Source organism: Caretta caretta, chromosome 9 (genome assembly GCF_965140235.1).
Source record: "Caretta caretta isolate rCarCar2 chromosome 9, rCarCar1.hap1, whole genome shotgun sequence".
NCBI classification, from domain to species: Eukaryota; Metazoa; Chordata; order Testudines; family Cheloniidae; genus Caretta; species Caretta caretta.
The window spans coordinates 12,857,990-12,877,846 of NC_134214.1; the positions used below are offsets into that span (position 1 = coordinate 12,857,990).

Consider the following 19,857-nt stretch of genomic DNA (forward strand, 5'->3'; position numbering starts at 1 on the left):
CTAATGTAGTGCAATCTTTAAAAAAGGGAAGAAGGAGGATCCTGGGAACTACAGGCCAGTCAGCTTCACCTCAGTCCCTGGAAAAATCATGGAGCAGGTCCTCAAAGAATCAATCCTGAAGCACTTGCATGAGAGGAAAGTGATCAGGAACAGCCAGCATGGATTCACCAAGGGAAGGTCATGCCTGACTACTCTAATCGCCTTTTATGATGAGATTACTGGTTCTGTGGATGAAGGGAAAGCAGTGGATGTATTGTTTCTTGACTTTAGCAAAGCTTTTGACACGGTCTCCCACAGTATTCTTGTCAGCAAGTTAAGGAAGTATGGGCTGGATGAATGCACTATAAGGTGGGTAGAAAGCTGGCTAGATTGTCGGGCTCAACGGGTAGTGATCAATGGCTCCATGTCTAGTTGGCAGCCGGTGTCAAGTGGAGTGCCCCAAGGGTCGGTCCTGGGGCCGGTTTTGTTCAATATCTTCATAAATGATCTGGAGGATGGTGTGGATTGCACTCTCAGCAAATTTGCGGATGATACTAAACTGGGAGGAGTGGTAGATATGCTGGAGGGGAGGGATAGGATACAGAAGGACCTAGAGAAATTGGAGGATTGGGCCAAAAGAAATCTGATGAGGTTCAATAAGGATAAGTGCAGGGTCCTGCACTTAGGACGGAAGAACCCAATGCACAGCTACAGACTAGGGACCGAATGGCTAGGCAGCAGTTCTGCGGAAAAGGAGCTAGGGGTGACAGTGGACGAGAAGCTGGATATGAGTCAGCAGTGTGCCCTTGTTGCCAAGAAGGCCAATGGCATTTTGGGATGTATAAGTAGAGGCATAGCAAGCAGATCAAGGGACGTGATCATTCCCCTCTATTCGACATTGGTGAGGCCTCATCTGGAGTACTGTGTCCAGTTTTGGGCCCCACACTGCAAGAAGGATGTGGATAAATTGGAGAGAGTCCAGCGAAGGGCAACAAAAATGATTAGGGGTCTAGAACACATGACTTATGAGGAGAGGCTGAGGGAGCTGGGATTGTTTAGCCTGCAGAAGAGAAGAACGAGGGGGGATTTGATAGCTGCTTTCAACTACCTGAAAGGGGGTTCCAAAGAGGATGGCTCTAGACTGTTCTCAATGGTAGCAGATAACAGAACGAGGAGTAATGGTCTCAAGTTGCAGTGGGGGAGGTTTAGATTGGATATTAGGAAAAACTTTTTCACTAAGAGGGTGGTGAAACACTGGAATGCGTTACCTAGGGAGGTGGTGGAATCTCCTTCCTTAGAGGTTTTTAAGGTCAGGCTTGACAAAGCCCTGGCTGGGATGATTTAACTGGGAATTGGTCCTGCTTCGAGCAGGGGGTTGGACTAGATGACCTTCAGGGGTCCCTTCCAACCCTGATATTCTATGATTCTATGAATGCCAAAGGGGAATGATAGCTGTTGGCTTCTTAAACCTCCTGTCATGAAGTTTAGGGATGAGCCATGCTGGTGCAACCTGTTTGGTCATTGATTTGGATTACAATGCATTAGCTAGATCTCTTGGGAAATTTAAACGTGTATCAACTGCTGATAATAAGACTTAGGTATATTATAACTGAGTTATTTTAGAGGTCAAGGGTGATTGGTTTTAAAATGGAAATTTTGGAATACTAAATGCCCTCTGATGTATTTCCTTTCATGTTTTCAGCCCTTCATATACAGTAACTTTGGGAAGTGTATGTTATCTGTGATGTCTTTTTCTATTTTATGGCTTTTAGTCCTGCTTAACTCAGTCTCTAGAAAATAATTAGCATTCATACCCATTAGCCACTCATTTTTGAGGTTTTGCCTTGAACTTTGGCCAAAATTATCATGAGTATTCCATTACAAATGATTCTTTTACTACTAATCTGATCCCAGTCTCACTGAAAACAGCATTTTTCTGAAACAGAGATTCTTATAGGGACTTTTGTGGAGCTTCTAACCTCCACATGGACTCCATAGGGTCTTTTGTGTAACGTGCTGGGTTAAAGGAATTTAAAGAATCCACAGGCTTTACATTTGCTCGGTTTGTGAAGCATGGAGACTCCTTAAAGTCCATTTCCAAAGTGGCCAGGTTAAAAAATGTTGGAACAGTTCAAGTAAACACATAGCCATGATTTGCAACACCTATAATGTTAATTTATATGGTGCAACATAAATAGTTCTGTGACAGGGGAGCCAATTTTTTTCTTGACAGCTTTATATTTTAACTCTTGCACCTCTATACCTGTGCAAATTCCTGTATAAAAGTGGAGATGAAGCTGAAGAGATGAAAGTATCAGAAACATAAAATAATAAAAACCATAAGAGAACATCCATAGTTGCCATATTGTTTTGTCATCTTGGAGGTTATTTTGCCATTGTGGTCCACACTAAAGTAAGTTGTTGTCTCAGTACTTAGACATTGGTAATGATTAAGTTGGATTGTTGTAAAATTCTAGGTAGTCATCCTGAGCAGTCAGCCTGAATGGAATTTTTTGGCACTTCTAACTTTCTAATCTGAAACTAATGCTTGTGTTTTTATCACAAAGGCAGGAGGCAAGAATAGAGTTGAAACTTTACTTGGAATTTCCTTTTTTGAAAAAAATGAGCATATACTCCTAAAGCAATTAAGATACATCTGTTTGTGTAATATTTTAGTTTGCCCCTTAAGTGATTTATAGGAAACTGGGAATGTTGCTTTAATAGATTCAATAAAAAGACAAATAGAAAAATATCTGTCTTTTATACTTTTTCCGTCATTCTTTCAAATATAAAATTTGAATAAATAAATATTGACAGAAAGTATCATAATATGGTTTGTGTTACAGGTGGTGTAATACCAAGGGCTGCACTGCTGCCACATCACAATTTTGTGAGGTTTCAGAGAGTAGTTCTGGTAAGGACACTCAATGATTTATCTATTTATTTTTTAAATAGAGGTGGACTATTATTTTTGATATAAATTGGTATCAGACATTATATGCATTCATCTTATTGGTTAGGTATTAATATGTGCAGTCTGCTGAGTTTTTACATTATGTATTATTTTATTTGATAATTTTGAACAGTATTGTCTCCTTGAAGTATGGAGCCATTATCATCTTAATATGGATCAACTTTGTACTTTTTTTTTTAAATGTTTCATACACAAGATATTGCACATGGGCTGAAGGATGTATATTTCAAGTGTTAAAACTTTGGCTAGTTTAAAAAAAAAAGCACTTCAGTGGTCATATTTACTCAGACAAACTGTACAATTACTAGTCCTCTTTTCCCTGATTCTAATTTACTACAATAATGGGGTTTTTTTATTTATTTATTTTTAAATGTATATAAGTGAATTCCCCCTCTGGTCTCTCTTGACCTCTTGAATTTTTCTTTAACCTGCTTCTCTTATCTTTAGTCTATTGTGTGTTTCATGGCCAGAGCCATAATAGAGGTGAGATTACTCACTTTTTTTAATAAAGGGAAGATTATGAACTGAAAACCGACAGCAATGTTCATGTACTGTATGAGAGCACAATTGTGCCTGTTCTTGCAGTAGTAAGTAACTGATACTGTACTTGTATCTGTGGAATTTTTAATATATGCTGTAATTTAACAAATATCTTATAGGTGTAGCAGACTTCTTTTCCCCACCATCCATTACAGTTTACAGTAACCCTTCATTGTGAAGAATCATACATCTATAGAGGTAGGGTTACCAGATAGCAACTGTGAAAAAACGGGACAGAGGGTGGGGGGTAATAGGCACCTATATAAGAAAATGTCCCAAAAAACGGGACTGTCCCTTTAAAAACTGGACATCTGGTTACCCTATATAGAGGACACTCAAAGACAGAGGTTGGTTGTTTCAACAAGCCACTTCAAGTGTACACAGGAACAGAACAGAGAGAAGGATCTCACTGACTTCAAGTCTCGATTCCAGAAGTGTCTGGTTACTCTAGCCCCAGTCCAGCAAAACACTTGAGCAATTGAAGTCAGTGGGGCTACTCTCGTGCTTTCATTGAGAATTCCAAATGGGATCACCTATTCTTTGTGGTTTAAAAAAAAGGGGGGGGAGAGAGAGAGAAAAGAGGGGGCAGGTAGGAAGACCTTCAGATGTGGGAGTAGGGTTTGTTGGCACTGGGCAGTGCTGAGGCCCACAGCTAGGAATGGGGAAAGGAACATCCATTTGTAGATTTGTGCTGGTAAGAATAAAGAGGGAAGCAATTTTCCATGTTATCACTGGATTGTGAATACAAGCATTCCCTTAAAATTTGGACATGCTTGTATGCATGTCTGTTTTTCAACATGCAGTTATGTTTACTAGAGTATGGAATATATACACAGACGCACGAGCACAGATAATAATATACACTTCCACACTATTATGTAGTATGCATCCGATGAAGTGAGCTGTAGCTCACAAAAGCTTATGCTCAAATAAATTGGTTAGTCTCTAAGGTGGCACAAGTACTCCTTTCTTTTTGCGAATACAGACTAACACAGCTGTTACTCTGAAACTTCCACACTGTGATTTCTGAGTTTCAGAGGGGTGGAAAGACATGCCCTTCATACTTATGTAAAAGAAAAGTGGAATAATTAATTAATTAACATTAATCAGGTATTCTTTTTCTTTATCCTCCTGCACCCCCAGGTGCATAGAGCCTCTGCCAGCTTCCGCCGTTTATTTCGGTCTTGTGCTGGTCTGTTCAGGCTTCTGTCATGTTGATGGATTTAGCTTCTTTCTTTTCTGTTCTGCATAATGTTTCTCTAGATCTCCCTCTTTTTCTCTTTCCAGGTGGTGTACATATTATTACTTGCTATGAAAGTCGTGTTGGTAGCATCCTTAAAGCGTATCCCCAATTGCCATATCGTACCATATTTGGTGGTTTAGATTGGCTTGGTCTATTTAGACTTTCCGGTGTTGAAAGAAGCACTTTCGAATGGACTCTGAAGATCTACTGCAGGCATTTACTTTGGAATGAATTGGTCTTCTCAATTTCTGTTGTAAACTTCAGTAAATCTCTTCCATAAAGGAGGACAGGATGCTGGTGTTAAAAATTCATATTTTATGTCCATGCCAATCAAGCTACTTTTCCAAATCTTTTCAAGTTTATGAAAGCTGTTTGCTGTTTTTGAAATTTGTTGTTTGTCATCTAGCATGGTGTCACTGTCATTGCACATCTCACTCCTGACATAGGTAAAGTGACTGACTTTTAGTGTTTCTTTCTCCACTCTAAGGTTACTTTTGGAACACTGATAGCCATATATTTTTTCTTCCCCTTGTTGATACAGCAAAACAAGTTGGTATGTTTATCTGCCAAAAGCTTTTCTTCCATTAAGTGATATGTTGAATAAGGAGGACAGTGTCATCACCAAAAACAAGGTAATCCAGTTGTGCCTTGTCATTTGTCCATAAAATTCCTCGGTTGCCTTCTGCAGTTACTTACCTCATGACATAGTCAATGACCATTGCAAACAATAGTTGGGATATAATACACCCATGCCTTGCTCCATCAATCAAGCCATTGACTGATGATGTCACTATCTCCGACTACACATTCAGCATTATATAGATCTTTGGTGATTCTGATTATTTTTTCTGGTATTTCATAGAGTGCTATAATTTTTTAAAGCCTGTCTCTGTGTACTCCGTCAAGCCTTCTAGAAATCTATAAAATTTATCACAAGAGGTGCTTGCCATGCCTCGCTTAATTGTGTAATATATCTGAAAACAACAGCATGGTCTGCACATGATCTCAAGGACTAAAACCTGGATGTTCCGTCTAAGTTGAAGATCCGTTTGTTTCTTGATATCTTCCAGGATGATGTTGCCCGTGATTTTTCCAGGTACTGAGAGTAATGTGATTCCCCTTCAATTATTGCAGTTGGTTAGATCACCTTTCTTTGGCAATTTCATTATAAAGCCTCTCTTCCAATTCTGTTGGGTTCTTTTTCTTCATTACATCTACCCAGAAACACAAAGAAAGTCTGGAGGACTATTCTATCTCTCTCTTTTAAAGTATCTATTCAGTAATGTTACCTTCTCCCAACTGCTTTCCCATTTTTGCGTTTACTGATGGCTCTTCTAACTTTTTCCATTTTTCTATCTCCTGAATCAATATCAAGCTCTAGTGGTAGGTTGTCTTCATGTATTTTCTAGTAGTTTGCTTGGGGTTAGTCTATTTAAAAGAACCTGAAAATGTTCTGCCCGTTTTTTCCCGTGTTCTGCTTCTATACTAAGAGTATTTTCATTTGCATCTTTAATAGGGCTTCCAATACTGGTAAAGTTTCCTGTTAGCTGTTTAATGATCTTATATAAGGTTGTCAGGTCAAGTCCTGAGCAAGCACTTTAGCCTCTTGACATATTTGTATCAATATATGCCCTTTTAGCTCTTCTAGTGTTCCTTTTTACCTTTACCGAACTTCTGTGTGCTTCTCACCACTTGCTTGTCTCTTCACACGCATTCTCTTAGCCTGCATGAGTTTTTTGCTTTACACTTCTCTTTTTCACTGCTGCCCAAGTAGCATTGCTAATCCATTCTTCCGTTTTAGATTTCATTGTTGTTGGAATCGTCTTAGCAGTCTTTGATGTTTTCCCACAGAGTATCAGTGTCTTAGTTCTTCAGTTAACTCCATTAGAACACTGAACCTGTTCTTCAGTTCAAGCCAGAAGCACTTTTTGTGTTTGGGTCTTTTAACTGTGAACTGTTGATGTGTGGTCGTCTTTTCACCGTCTTCATTCTATTTAACTTGATATTCAGCTTAGTGATAAAAAGACCGTGGTCACTGCCCACATCTGCTCCCCTGTACACACCCACATCTGCTAATGAGCTGCAAAACACTACTGAAATGCAGAAGTTTTCTGTCTGGTTCTTTGTAGTACTGTCTGGGGAATTCCATATCACTTTATGGATTTCATTATGAGGAAATAGTGTTCCACCTATCACTATGTTGTTTACACTGCAAATTTTTACTAACCGTTCACCATTTTGGTTCATGTCCAAATCCCTACTGCACTTGCCCATAACTTTATGCAACCCATCATTGTTATTGCCAACATTTGCACTAAAATCGCCCATAGTCACTAGGATATCATGTTTTGGGACCTGGGTTAACGCATCCTATAACAAATCCTAAAAAGAATATTACTCATCTGGCTTTTTGTTCCCTCGTGCATAGCATTGCATGACTTTTAGTTTGAAGACTCTAGTCTGAACATGAACTCTAATAATTCTTTCATTGCCTGATTCCACTTAGTCAGTGCCTGCTCTGCTTCATTCACCATTAGGATTGCTATGCCAGCTTCATGTCTACTACCCATGTTCACGGCGTAGATGATGTCTTATTTGTTTCTCTAATGTGTAGTTTGTTTGAACCTGTCCATCTCCGCTTGCTGATTCCAAGGGCATCAAGATGGTATCTATCCATTTCTTTAATTACTTGAGCAGTTTTAGTGGCTTCATACACTATTCTCAGATTCCAGAATCTGATTTTCATTACTGACCTGGCTTTGAGCACCAGGACTTTTCAGGACATGGGTTTCCTTATGGGTTTGAGAAATGTCCATCATATTCTTCAGTTGAAGTTGGTCTCCTGTTCAAGCCTCCTGCATACCACCAATATGGCTTCTGTAGGAAGTTTTCTGTGGCAAGTTTGTTTTTACGTAGTGAGATTACCAGTGCTATGTACAACCTAAGGTCCACGGCTCCTTATTCATTATTCAGAGCTGCCCACATGTGGACACTCCCCATCCAACACCTGGGGGATGCGCTTGGTAGCTTTGGATGCCGCCAGATTAATCAGCTATAACATAAGGAAATTCTGAAAGGCATTCACATTGTAAGTATATAAACTAATTGCAGGTGAAGACGTCGGGAAGTCATTGAGATCAAAGGAATATGGTATTGAGAATCTGTAAAAATGATTTAAATGCTGTGAGCATTATTTATTAGGGTACAATGATCTCTAGAAAAGTTAGTGGGCTTTCCCACCCCATTAACTTATTATTTTACTGACCCATGTTTTTAAGTGTGTTCATGTTTTTAGAATTGTAGAAATGTGAGAGCTGCAGTTTTCCCTTCTGAAACCGTGTTTCAAATGTTTGAGGGGAGTACACCTTACACTGTTGTCGGCATTGGCTATATTTGCAAAGCTATCTCATGTAATATGGCAGCATTTGGTAAGGAGAAGCCCTACAACTAAACTAGCAGAGGTAGTTACTGTAATTACCTCATCCCCCAAAAGAAACAGTGGAGGTCATTTGTGGGGCAATTAGGAGACATCTTCACTGCAGCTGCCTGTATAATAGCTATCCTGCGGATACAAGATGCAGCATATTTCCATCACTGCTGCTGCTTGGCTTTTACAAACTGCAAATATTTTCTCTTCACAGTAAATTTTCTAAAGGGGGAACAGTCTAATATTTCTAATTGCACCTTAGCAATGTAAATACTTTTCTCTGAACATGTAATTTAGTTATTTTACCATTAGCTTGGAGAAAATGTTTAATTCAAAATGTTTTCTTTGTAAATGGCTCAGAGACCATCTTTATATGTCTTTATATACATAAAAATACATTTCAATTTTATATATCACGTTAAATGTTTCTGGATACTGAAACTATATCTCAGTACACTCTATCCTTATCATGCTGGTGAATGATCATCAGGTTTTGAATAATGATTATCTTCAGTTGGGATGAACTGAGAAATTTCTCAGGAATAAAAGCAGACATATGACATTGTCCTGAGCAATAAAGGGGAGGAAGCATTGCCCTGGTTTTCAACTTCTCCTCGTGTGTGGCTCCTTTATGCCTTTCAAACCACTTTTACGAATAGCTTCTTTTTCAGACCCTACTGGTTTTCTTGCACAGGCAATTAGTGCAGAGCTTTAATGTAAAAATGATCTTTTGTGTGCATATGTGAGAGATGCAGTGAAGACTTCATGATGGTGTGATATAAAGGCTTTGAAGGAATTGAATATGCTATGTTCCTCACAAATACACCATTATGAATTCTATGTATCTCACACATTTAACAGAAAAGCAAAAACTTGTCTAAAAATTATGACTGTTTTGAATATTTTGTTGAGACTAATTGTTGTACCTGGTCACATGTACAAGCAGGCTACCTTGGTAGTAAAAGGCCACCTTTACAATGCTTTAGATTAGAAGGAAAGAAAAATAATACATTCTTAAATCTCTAAAATTAACTTTAAAATAGATTTTTACATGGAAAAGTGTCATAATTTAAAAGTCCAGTATCTAGGAACTATCTGGGGCTAGAACTAAGTGGTGGAAACCAAAGCATCTCCCTTTTCAAGTGCTATAAAGCTCCTGTTTCTAGACTTGCAAAGTTGCAAGATCTGACTTTGTCACTGGATTAGGACTGTCTATGTCCTGCCTTAAGAATATTTGGTTTCAGTCAGGGAATATAGGTCTCGAGGGGAAAAGGAGGAAGCATATTTGTGGCAAGTAAATTTTTAAAAGAAAATGGTTGCTGCTTGGAAGTTTAAAGTGTTAGAATAACTCCCAGCAGAAACTGATTTCTGTACAGGGCATAGGAGATGTTGTCAGAGATGATGGAATTTACCATGTGGCTCTACAACATATCAGCTGCACGTCACTTCCACATGTGTTCACATACACAGTAATAAAATATTATGTGTATGTGTTTCAGTGGAGCCCAGTTAGGCCTTGATTCGGTAAACCACTTAAGCACATCCTTAACTTTAAGGAGAATAAAGTAAGAGTCAAAAGAGTAGGCGCCTGCTGGAGGCACAGGTATGTGTCTTGTCAAAATAATGTGGACACCTTTGAAGGGAATCATCAGGACATATTCATATGCAAAGCACAATAGAGTTAAGGGTCTTCAAGTGCATTTCCTTATCAACACAATCACTGACAATTGAGGAGATCAGCAGTTCACACTAACACCCATATTAACCTCATTTCACATGATTTACCCAAACTCCAGTACCCAGCTGCATTTACAGACTACTCGGCTCCACAAAAAAAATTTCCCTTTTTAATTTCAATATATAATCAACCAAAAAGCATGCAGCCAGTTCCTCCCAATCACACTAAGGTCCAACCTCAGTTGAATTAAGAATTGTTTCCTTCAAAGGTACACAGTGGAAAAACCTAAATAATATGGTGTTTGACATAACAAAGTTACGGTAGCGTGCTTGAGTGTGATTGGGAGGAACTGGAGATTGGATGTGTGCATTGTAGTTGGGTTTGTGTTGGAAATGAAAGGGAGTTTATTGTGCCGCGGAGGAGTCTACGTGTGGTACAAGTTGTGGATAGAATTGCATTGAGGTGGGCTTAAAAAAAAACCAAAAAAAAAACCACTTCTCTAGTTGCAGGGCTTCCAGGTGGCAGCCTGTCAGAGCTGCCTGCATCCCTGCTGAAATCTCACATATCCAGCACAACTCCTTGTACTGTTCGGCCTCCCGAACACCCAGCGCCAGCTGTGGTGCCTGCTGAGCAGGTAGTTTCATTGCCCTCTCCTCCCCTGGGACTATTCTCCCTGCAAATTCCTGCCAGGGAGAATATCGTGAAAGCAGCAGCAGCAATAAAGAAAAAGAAAAAAAGGAGGGGGAGAGAGGAAAATAGAGAACACAGTGTTTGCCCCAGGAACTACCAAAGCCCCTCATATGCTCTAGGTACTACTGACAACAGCCCCCTACACTTGGAACTGCCAACACCAACAGTAACCCCTTGCTCCCTTCTCCAGGCACTGCCCATCCAACTAACCCAGAAATCCCCAGCCCCTGTTGCTCCAGAAACTACCACTACCAGCTCCCTGTCCCAGGTACTCTCTCATATGCACCCACCCTGGGAATGCCCAACAGCAGCAGACATTCCCCTGCTTCAAGAACCACAAGCCTCAGATACCCACACATCCAGCTGCCCTGGGAGCTACGACGTGTGTGAAATACATTTTTTGTTTTATACTGGTTTTATTCAAAGAATTGCCTAATAGTTTGCACTAATAGGAAGGATCGTAGACTGGAATCCTGCATATAGTGCAATAAAAGAAGATATGTGAATGCTTTATCAGTTCTTGCCTCCTTTTTTCGAAGAGATGTAAATTATGAAGTAGGACAGTAATGAAATTGATCCTTCTCTTCGAAGGTGTAAACCAGACTAGCTGTGGGTGCCATTTTGCCTATGGCTCCAGTAGTTCATATCCAAATGTAACTGTTCCCAGGCCTGGGTGGAAGAGTCAAGATCAGCAGTGACAAACTGCTACTATGAAATTTGCTCTACATTTAATGCAGGGGGGAAAGGTGGCTGGAATCTCACAGTGCCAGAAATGTACTATTTGTGATATACTGTTTATTTCTTAGAATAGCCTTTACTGGTTTTGAAAGAAGTTTGAACTAGGCCTTAAAAGACTTTTTGTTGTTTTTGTTTTGCAGTCAGTGGTTAAACAGATGTTAAGTAAACAAGAGTTTATCTGAAAAAGGGTATGTTACAGCTTGTACCTCCACCCAGTAACAGAGTACTTGTGCAAATCTGGAGTCATCCTGACTGCTGCCAGGTAGAATATGAATTGTCTGAATTCATGGTTTTCCATTGTTGCCGCATCCTTTAGATACTGGGCCTTAGTGTTTTAAATTGCAATTATACAATTGATAGCTTGTATCATAATTTATTTTTTAAGTAATAAAAAGGTTGTTGAACAAAACCTGGTGGGGAAAGTTTTCAAGAATGCCTAAATCATTTAGGAGCCTAAGTCCTATTTTCAACAATGATGCAGTTTGCGGCAAGATTTTCAAAGGTATTTAGGTATCTAAAGATAGATGCTGAGTGGGACTTTCAAAAGCACCCAAGGAGGTTAGTTGCCTAACTCCCAAATCAATGCAAATTAGGTAGGTGTTTTTGAAAATCCCACTTGATACCTATCTGCATCTTTAGGTGCCTAAATACCTTTGAAAAACTGGCCCCTTGGAGCCTAAGACTAATTGAAAGTCAGTGGGACTTAGGCTTCTGTCATGTGGGTGTTTTTGAACATTTTTCCTGACATTTTATTTTAAATGTCATTCTTGTTAAACCCTGAAGTCCAGAAGCATGTTTGTTGATCTTTAATTTTTGTAACCCTCCCCTCTCTAATTCAGTTTCACAGTATGAGCAGTTGTTTTAAGTATCTCATCCCCCCTTTTTTAAACTGAGAGATAGTGCTGATTTAATTATTTCTTCCTGCTTAGTCAGCCTTTTAATTACATATAGGTACATATGGGGTGAGGTTGGAGGTTGTGTTGTTCTGTGTGGGTTTTTTTTTTTTTTTTTTAATTTCCTTTGATTATGTTTGCATTGGTAACAGACTTGGTTTTTGTCATGGTTGAGCATTTTTGAATGAAAAGGGAGCCTGGATGCAGATTGCTTGTGGGGTGCGGGATAGTGAGAAAAGTGGCTTATTTTCCAGATTTAACTCTCCAAAAAAGCAAAGATGGTCTTGAGATGTATGTGGGAGAGGAAGAGTCCCCCTCTAAACTATATATATAGTTTATATATATATTAAAAAAAAAAAAACAACAATGGGGAGTCCTTGTGGCACCTTAGAGACTAACACATTTATTTGGGCATAAGCTTTCATGGGCTATAACCCGCTTCATAAGATGCATGGCGTGGAAAATACAGTAGGCAGTTATAAATATACAGCACGTGAAAAGATGGAAGTTGCCTTACCAAGTGAGGGTCAGTGCTAACGAGGCCAATTCAATTAGGGTAGATGCAGCCTATTTCCAACAGTTGACAAGAAGGGGTGAATATCAACAGAGGGAAAATTATTTTTTGTACTTACCCAGCCACTCCCAGTCTTTATTCAGCCCTAATTTGATGGTGTCAAGTTTGCAAATTGATTCCAGTTCTGCAGTTTCTCGTTGAAGTCTGGTTTTGATATTAATGTTACCTTTTTTGTTGTTGTTTTACCAAATAAGTCAATTCTCGGTTACTTGTCTTAGCTGTTCCCAAGATGTTTACCTAGGCCTGAAGGAAACTTGTCAGATTGCTTAAATTTTTATTTTATTCTAGGCTCTATGGCTTGTTTCATGGCTTTGGAGAGCTTTGAGTAGTCTGTGTGATGAATGCTGGCACATATTTTCATTACTAAATACCAGAGTCCAAGTGCAGTATACATTCTCAGTGTGTTTAATATCTGGATTAATGTGGGGAGGGAAAGGGGCGAGTCTAAACTACAGTGTATTTCTATCATTAATATTCATATGCATGAATCTGCATATTTGACATCAGTCCAAAACTCATGGGTAGTAGTGCCCTTCATGCTAATAAATGGAGACCATTATAGAAACATACTCAGGGTCATCTCAACCCCCTTAATTCACTTTGTTCCCTCTAATCAGAGGAGATGCTGCTAGCTATTTCTTCATCCCAAGGCAGGGGAATGTATCTGGCCTAATCTTAAATAAGTAGCAGGTTCTGAAGTAGTAATGCTCAACTAATGGTAATTAAAAATGGAGATTATATTTCTCCCTAGTTAAAAGTTTATATTTTCAGTAGTAAAAACCTCATGAATTGGAGTTGAAAGTTCTCTGAATCCCATGAAATTCTATTTTTTCATTATGGTATTTTCTCACAGGGGCTTTCTATTTCACCCTTCATTTTTCAGAGACAGTGGACTCATAGTAGTTAGTATTCAACAGAACATCTGCCTCAGGAAAAATTTGGCAGCTTTCATGCACTCACAAAAGAATTTCAGAAAAAGTATTTGTTATCCCTAAACTAGATGCTGACAGAGCTGATAATTCTAAAACCTTTCTCCTGGGGAATAGCATATAGGAACAGTCTTAATAATGAGGAAGCAAGTCAGTTTTATTTGCATTTAGAAAAGATCAAACTCTCTCCACCTGCTCTGTGAACAGAACACCTAGTTATTGTCTCTTTCTCCCCCCCCCCCCCCCCCCCCCCCCCCCCCCCCCCCCCATCAAATTGCTAGCTTGTATAGCCACTGAAGAAGTTGTGTGATGTGCCTGGTAATCCAGGAGCTTTTCTGAAGCAATTTAACAATTAGAGAACACACATGACTCCTCCATTCCAATGGTGATTATAGAAGACCCCATAACCATTCTCTGTGCCTCTTTCTGTCACGCCACCTGGGAAATATTTCCCTTGCCTCATGTGTGCTTATGATTTATGTTGATAGTATAGCGTAAGCTAGTTTTTATCTTTTATAGGTTAGTTTTGACTAATCTTTATGCTAATACAAAAGACATTTTATTTTCACATATGAATTGCTTTAAAAAAAAAAACCATATAGCGGTATTTTGCGTTTGTGGCTTTTTAGACCAGAGCAAAACAAACATGCTCGTGATGGTTCAAGGTCATATTGTTGAAGGAGGTCATGTTCACTTAGCCATCTCTGTCTAAGAGACCAGTGTACTTGGATCTGATGCCCTCAGTTGCTCACTGGAAAAGAAGGAATGGGCCACAGAGGATTTTTCTGCGTACTTTGAGCCCTTAGTACCTCCAGCAACTTCTTTTTAAACAAAATAATAATAATAAAACCCCCCAGAGCAGCATTCCAAGGCAAGTTGTAAATGAGTGTGCCTGTTCTGCAGCACCCAGCCTCAGTTTCCCTTCACCCAGGAGCACCCCAATAAGTCCACCAAGGCTCGTGTTGCATACCAACACACCTTCTTGGGGAGTAGTTTATTAACCTACAGGGACTAGTTTATTAACCTGTTTGCGCGAACTCCATCTCTTTCGTCCCAGTTTCCCACTGCATACAGACCCTTCTTTCCTGAAGGTCTGTCTGTGTTGCAGATTCAAATAAAGTCTCTTTCTGAGGTATTCCACTGAGGCCTCTCCTTTCTGAGGCCAGGCTAATTTTTCACCGTCCCTTTTCTCTGAGGTCTGTTTTCAATTTTCCCAGCTAGTACAGCATCTCAGTCCTCCTGACTTCTCCCAGTCTCTGGGATAGCCAGGCCATTGTTCTTGGGCTTTGCTCTCTGGAGTCTCAGGCCAAGCTGCCAGAAGGCTTCCCCCACTGCTTCTCTCAGAAATCATGTTGGAGCTCGGCCCCAGCTCAAACGGCTCCCTGGCTCCTCATCTCTGTTTCCAGAAGTACTCCCCTGATACTCCTTACTCTTTCTCACAGAAAGCTCTCAATCTCCCTCTTCTGTCCACTCTTCCCTGCCTTGTAAAATCCAGATACTTTCCTTTTCTGTCAATCAGCAGCAGCCAGTTGGTCACAGGGCCTTCCCTTTCATTCTGTGACACAAATCAAGACACTGAAGCAGAGGGCTTCAAGAAGTGTTCCAAATCGAGGAACACTTACAAATTTCATTATTATATAAGAGGGGCCTATTATCAAGGGGCATCAGTGAAAAAGCCTCCTTGGTTCCCACAGATCCATCGATGGAGGTGGACTATGTTTTTATTTCGGTATGTGACAAAATTACCTGCTTTTGTTAGGGTCTAAACTTAACACTGGATCTATTATTATTTTTGTAGCACGGTAGCACTGAAAAATCGTGATCGAGGTCCCGTTGTGTTAGGTGATGAACAGACAAGCAGCAGAAAACAGAGTGCTGCTCCAGAGAGCTTATTGTCTACATGGCAGACAGTGTGCAACAGGTGAACAAAACAGACAGGCTGGGCGTGGTGGAGGTGAGAGAATGAGGTAACAATAAAATGAACAGTGTTTAGTAGAAGGCAGAAGTCACAGCTTGTTGGGAATGAGCTATGACTAGGGAATAGCAGGACAGACCTTGTGGTGGGAGAGGAGGACGAGAGCATAGAATGGTGATAATCAAGGAAATGTCTATGGAAGAAAGTAAAGAGAGGCCTGGAAGGAGGGAGCTGAGAGAGGAAGATAAAGTCATTGGTGTTGATGATGATCAAAAAGGGGAACTCTGGAATGGAGAGACGAGAGAGAGAGCAATGTTTGGTGAAGACCTAGTTGAAGTGAATGGTTAGTTTGGTGAGTGGGAGAATTGATTTGAGGTGTGAGCAAGAAGATGAGTGTTTAGTGGTTGCAGAGGCCATCAGCATGGAAGGTAAAGTCACCGAGGATAGGTGGGAGATTATGATGAAAGGAAGATGGCAAGCTAGGAATCAAAACCCGGTAACAGCATTGTGGGGAAAGAGGCGAAAAGAGCTGGAAGGAGTGCTGATTACAGAAGGAGTAAGAATAGGGAGAAGCTGGAAGCGGCAGAAGCTAAGCATAACATCCCCACCACATTCCTCTGGGAATGATTCTTGGTACAGAGCGCAGGAGCAAATGAAGTTGCTCTAAGAGACTGCAGCTGCTGAGGTGGTTTCACCAGGAAGATCCAGATCTCTCTAAGAACCTGGAGATGGCTGGGGCAGGAGGTGAAGGTCACAGATGGCTGTGATGCTTTTAGAGATGGGACAAGCATTCCACAGAAAGCAGGACAAGGAGAGATCAGAGGTGACGAGGGATGGTCATGAGGCTAGAAAGGGAGGGACCAGAAGGGCAGAAGTGGTGATGGGGGGTGGAGTGGATGGGGGGCCAGGTTTGGGGCAGATGTCACTGGAGGTGAGGAGAGGGTGGTTGAGGAGTGTGTTGGATTTATGTGGCTGGGAGGAGGGGGATAGAGATGGGGAGGAGAAAAAGAACAGGTAAAGCTGGTGGGAACTATAGATGGTGAGGGTAGTGGGAAAGGGGAAACAGAGCAGGTGGAGAGTTTCAGGATCTATCTCTGTGACCGCAAAACAGATAATTGATTTCTTAACAAAACTCAAGTGGTATGCTCATCTACCTTTTTGTCTGAAATCTCTTGTCAAGATAGCGATACTACTGCAGGAGTATCAAGGATTCCTTCAGCAGAAAACAGTTGTAAGGACCACAGAGACTGTATCATTACTGTCAGTAACCTAACTATAATAATCATAACAAATGGACCTATGCCAGATTGCTGGGTCATTAATTGTTATTTGCTAACAGGGTTTCCAAAATAAACAAGCTAACCCTCAGTCGATCAGAAACCAGCTAATTTATATGTCTAGTGTAACTTTAAGCTTTTTTCTTACAGATAAATAGTTATTATTTGAAGCTCAGAATAAGTCTATTCTCAAACCAATCAGTATGCAGCTGATCAACAGTAACACAGTGAGAAACTGTGTCACTCTTAGAGCACCAGTATCCATCAGTACAAACGATTGATGTAGATGTAATCACTGTGTCTAATAGAAATAAAGTCACTATAATGGAACATTGTCACAGGATCAATGTCTCCTGTTTTGAAAATAAACCCCTCAGCTTTGCCTTTGCACTTATGTACCAGCAGGAGACCATATAATTCAATTAATCTTAAATAGAGCTGTGAATGATCTATTGTGGGAATATCAGTGGCAACATATTTGGAAAAATAGAATATTCTTGATCATTCTCACATGCCAGATTACACAATAGGTTTTCTGGTGAGTGGAGACAGGAATAAATCAGCTGTGAAGAGACCAACCTTATACGATCACTGTTAAATGTTTGATTGTATAGATTTCTGTAATTTTTGGATCTGGTAATCACGCAGTCACTCTGTTCGCACACCCTTCTTCAGTGGTAGATTGCCACACACAGAGGACATTTGTGAGTGTTAGGCCTTTTTGAGCCCGGACAGAAGCTGTCAGTTGCAGCATTTTGCCTCCATTTCCGGTTCAGAGGGACTCATCTGTGGGTTTTGGGGGTGTTTTGTTTTGTGTTTTTGTTTTTCAATGGCAACTGACACTACTTCCCCAAATAAGTTTTGTTTTGGGCTCTCAACCTGATTTTCCTGAATGATTTCATGGGCCAGCCCTTTGATCATCAGATCAGCATTCTCGGTCAGTTCTCTTCTCTGAAGACTGTGTTCTGGGGAGCTGCTGTTCACTCAGTGAGATGAGCAATGGAATTGCAAGCACTCTCCTTACTTTAACCCTGAGTTAATTTTTCACTTAGGCCCTGGTGAAGCAAAGCAGTTGAGCACATACTCAACTTTTAATGCTCAAATGGGACTATTCATATGCTTAAAGTTATGCACACACAAAGTGTTGAGTTCGATTGGGTCCTAAAAAACAACATAGTCCCAATTTTCTCCTTTCTTGTAGTTCTCCTGTCCAGATCCCAAGAATCTTAGCATCTCCCTAGTCTGCTCCTTTTTCAGGAAAGCACCTAAACACATGTTTAAGTTGGCATCTTTGTGTCCAGACTACAAGAGCCTTGTTGAATTTAAGTAGGCATCCTAAAGGAGCTTTACTGTGTCCTAAGGGACATTCTTCTAATGGTTTAAGGATGGAATTACATAGCCTTACTTGGCCAAGGAAAGACTACTACTTTTCTGAAAGGCAACTCTTGGGGCAGAGAAAGCAGATCTCTCTCCACAGGATTTGTACCAAGCAACAAGGTGGGCTTCTATGCTTGCTTTTTGTCGGGCATTACAGGGTAGATATAGCCTCATATGTGGGATTTGGGAAGTGGGTTTTTCAGGTTACCTTTCTGAGGTAATCCCACCGCTCTCTCTATATACAATGGCTGGATTGGCACGGTCAAGTGGAATTTCTTAATTTTTTGTTAATTTCTCTATGCATTCCTACGACAGCCCAATTATTTCAGGGGTGCTAAGGTTGACTCTTTCAATATGTTATTTGTTAAAGTATTGTTACTTTAATAGTTACTGCTGGGCAATTCAATTAGACCTTGGGGGTGGGGTGTTTATCAGTAAAGCTCTTGGACCTTGAGTCCGTCAACTAGAATGCCCCTTCTTGGTTCCCATCACAGATATCTGACAGTGTCTTCTCTCATATTTTTGGGGGGATAGATATAATTGAGTTAGAAAACTCCCACCAGGTGTTTCCCCCTCTACCCTGATTGTGCCTATGTGCACGAAACCGCCAAAATTAGTCCTTTAAGATTTAACTAATAGCTTCTGTGATAATGTTGTTTAGAATAGGAAAATGAGAATCAGCAAATTAGGGAAATCAGGAGAGTAAATCCGTTTTCTGTCCGGTCTGGACAATTTATATGGTGTATTGTCTGTAACAGAGTAACAAGAATTTAAATATGTAAACAACATTGAATGACATAAAGCCCCAGTTTAAATATTTAAATATAAAATTAAATATTTAAAGTTTAAATATTTCTGTAGTCAACTCTAGACACTTGCAAAAGCCATGGCCACCAAGAAGTACATTTTTAAAAATACTGAAAATGCGTTATCTAACCTTCCAGCTACCTGGATAATAGCCCCTTCCATTCCATCAAAATTCCATGGAAATATATGTAAGAGCTGTTACTTGTGGTTTACTATTCAAGTGAAATATTCCATAGTAGCTGGGTAGTCTTGAGGGACTATGCTGATTTCACATAGAACAGTATCCTGTTAATTCATAGCTCAGATAAACCATTTTAAATAAATACTGAAATATAAAGTAAGTAAAAGGGTATTTTTAGTGCATTTTAGTCTACAGATATTAAAGAAAGTGCAAACAAATCTCATGTTTTTTTTAAAGCAGTTAACAGACAAATTGTTGCCATTAAATAACTGCATTTGAAATACACCAATTTATATTTAACTAGAAGGAATTTTTAGTAAAAACTCTACTAAAGTATTGCATGTGCCTATATTTAAGATGTTACCTAGCTTTAACCCCCCCTAAAAACACAAGAAATGTACATTTAGTAGCCAAAAGTGTTTCATTAATTTAAACAATGATAAAAATATCAGGGGCTAATGAATAATAGTAACTTCACTGTTAAGACCGACTTTTCAGCATCTAAGCTTAAGTTCATCTTTTAAACAAATGTGGGTAGGTATAGCAGATCAACATTAGCTGTGACTTATACATTTCTTTGCATACACCTTCAGTGTAGGAAACAATTTCCAAGAATTGTTCTCAGAAATGAATAT

The 19,857-nt window shown here is 39.8% G+C and overlaps 1 protein-coding gene across 7 annotated transcripts in view; it reads left to right on the forward strand.

Annotated features, from left to right (window-relative positions):
• The window catches only part of TBL1XR1 (TBL1X/Y related 1), a 173,890-nt gene that overhangs the window by 110,642 nt on the left and 43,391 nt on the right, over window positions 1–19,857 (forward strand). For 3 of the 7 annotated variants that reach the window (XM_048863460.2, XM_048863462.2, XM_048863459.2), the window contains one exon: window positions 2,826–2,893. The exons of 3 other annotated variants lie outside the window; for them this stretch is intronic. The gene's annotated coding sequence lies outside the window, so the exon portion shown is untranslated. Of the gene's footprint in view, window positions 1–2,825; window positions 2,894–11,435; window positions 11,532–19,857 lie in introns of those variants that run through there. One more of the 7 variants, XM_048863463.2, reaches the window with a different exon arrangement.